The sequence below is a fragment of the Paramormyrops kingsleyae genome, chromosome 1 (genome assembly GCF_048594095.1).
Source record: "Paramormyrops kingsleyae isolate MSU_618 chromosome 1, PKINGS_0.4, whole genome shotgun sequence".
NCBI classification, from domain to species: Eukaryota; Metazoa; Chordata; class Actinopteri; order Osteoglossiformes; family Mormyridae; genus Paramormyrops; species Paramormyrops kingsleyae.
In genome coordinates, this window is record NC_132797.1 from 41,663,000 (window position 1) to 41,666,061 (window position 3,062).

The window sequence follows — 3,062 nt, forward strand, 5'->3', positions numbered from 1 at the left end:
ATAGTAACATGACAGCATTATCTGGCATATGAAAACAAGATTTTGAGCATATAATTATTTATTCCCTATGGTGAGGCATATGTTGAACACAGGAGGTATGAATGTGTTCAGAAGATGCTGTGAATATCTTATCCACCCTCTTCATATTTGTGGTGCTCCATTAAAATGAGAGTTTAAAAACAGCCCTTCTCCTGCTGGTGACTATGGAAGAGCAATTAAGTTTACTGCATGAATTACCAATGACGGGCATAGGGTCAACAATGTCATGTCAAGGGTTAGCAGAAAGGGTCAGAATGTTCCGTTCAGGATTGGTCATGTCCAACAGTGACCTTGTGATTAAAGATGGGGCTAGGGCAAGACCAATTTGCTAAATTCCCCTCCCCTTCATTTAGATTGTCACCTTTGCATTAAATATGGAATTGTCTTGGCAGTGAGTTTTCAAATGTCCCCATTAAATAACAAGGCATGATTCCTTTCTTCTAGTTCAGGGTTATTCAACTCACGGTCCTCGAGGTCTGAGCACTGCTGGTTTTCCAGCCTTCCTTTACCTGTCAGTCAGGTGTGAAGCCTCTGATCAATCAGAAGCAGTAATTATTAAACAACTACCTGGGAGAACTGAAAACACGGCCTGGATTTGGAATCGAGGTCCAGAGTTGAAGAACCCTGTTCTAGTACTTCACAACAGAACATTTTTTTCCATAAACAGACAAATACTGCAACAAAAATAATCAAAGCATGCCTTCTTTCATAGCTATGATAATAGAGTATTATGGGAACCGTAATATGAAAGGTAGAATCAAATTCTGATATAAGTATTTTGAATGCCATTTATCATTAGTTGAAAATTAAGTAAGACCTTAGTGACAACAGAAATATGATATAAATAACATTGTGGCACCTAGGCTGGTATAATGAGGCCCTATTTACTAGTGATATCTTTCATAAAATGTCAAGTTGATAGAATAATTAACATATACCGCAATACATCAACCACAATGTTCTTTGGGAAGAACATAATCTATGACAATTAATTGTGTTGTGTTGTATATTAAAAGTGAGCATGTGATATGGTATTCATTTACATTTCAAGAAATGTGGATGTTTTGGTAGTAGAAGCTGAAGTAATTTCTAATGTGGTAGAATGGCCATTTTAGGCAGTTGTCCCTTTAAATTTCCATATTATTGCTGTATTTATAGGTGGGCACCCTATAAAAGTCGGTAGTGTTTGGCTGGAGCACCAAACGTGGGCATTTTGCCATTCTGGTCATCCAACTTCCACTATAGCCACAGGTCTTGTACAGCGGCTGCTTTGCCTGCTCTACTACTGCAGCTGCCTTGCCTGCTCTACTACTACGGCTGCTGTTTGGTTTGCCTGCCGGCTCTACAGCTGCTGCTTTACCTGCTCCACTATTGCGGCTGCCTTGCCTGCTCTACTACTACGGTTGCTGTTTGGTTTGCCTGCCTGCTCTACAGCTGCTGCTGCTGCTTTGCCTCTTTACTGTACTGCGAACTAGTGGATCTATTGACTTCATTTCATCCATTTAACTGGTTATTCCAATGTTGATTGTATGGAGTGGGGTTTTGTATTTTTATTTGTGTTTTGAGATTGGGGTTCTTCTCTGTTTCTGGTACACCACTATTGGGAGCCCCCTGATTCCTTGAGCTGCTGTATATATATGTACATAATTTATTATTGTTATTGGTACATTGATATAGTTCACATGTCCCTTGTTAACGTGAACCATAAGTCACAGATCTTTGGTTTTTGCGGCTCAGTACACATCATTAATGATTACATTAATGCGGCTCAGTACACATCATTTTCATTCAATCCTGTATGGAGGTTTTTTATTGGATATTATTGTTTGTAACCTGCAAAAAGCAATCCACAGATATGTACCATGATCCACAAATATCTCACTATCCACAAATACATATTTTTTAATTTGTGTTGTATAAAATCATATTTGGTGGGATTTATATACATGAAATGGGTTCTGGCACATTTGTGGATCACTTCCTGTCTATTTCTGCATCACATTACATTTGTGACATCCCTTCTACATATTTGTGGATTTTTGTCCATTTCCTACTGGATCTGTAAGAAAAAAAAATGATAAATACATCACTATTAACAAAAAATTATTTAATATTTAATTTTGTTGTGTGAAATCACATCCACACAAATGATTGGTACATGTGAAACGAGCTTTGCAGATTTGTGGATCACTTCCTGTCTGTTTCCAGGCCATGTGACATTTGTGACTTCCCTCTTATTTGTGCATTTCTGTCCATTTCACTTAAATTCAGCATACCCTTATGTTTATTAAATTCAGGTAGTGGAGCACGCCACGTTCTACTATCTATAAGCAAGTTAAGAAGACGTTGGTGGTCATACTTTTTGCAGTTTAAAGTCTTTTTAAAATAAATATAGTTGTCAGTTTTTTTCAGGTACCTATTTAAAAAAAAATGTAAACAAAATATATAATAGTTTACAATAATAACACTGATACCACTAAGGCCTACGTGGATACTAACACATGCACAGTCAATCAACATTAAATAGGCTCAGAATTTAGCCTAAAGATTGTTTCAGGTACTTATTCAATGGAAATTCTAAGGTAGCAGGCAGACGGCTTTATAGCTTTAATAATAAGTATCTTCAACAGCTACAAGGAAAAAAGATATTAAAAAGCTCTCCTTACTAATGGTAATTTAATAAACATGAACAGATAACACTTATCGTGGTTTTGTCTTTTCTGGTGGTCCATCATACATAATACTGTATGACACTATATAATAGTGCCTTTCTCTTAAGGTCTTTATGCAGAGCACTAGTGCCACTGTGGCATGCCATCAAAACTTTGCACAGTGTACAAAACAGAGTTTTGTTTTGCCATAATACTCCCATGATGTTGAATGAAAATATTTCTTATAATCAATTGGAGCGTTCAGAAACGAAAAAGGTAATGCCATTAAATTAATTTGAAGAAAATTATGTGGCAATTTAAAGTATTGACATCTACATAATCAACAATGTTGACTAATAGTGACAGCCCTGT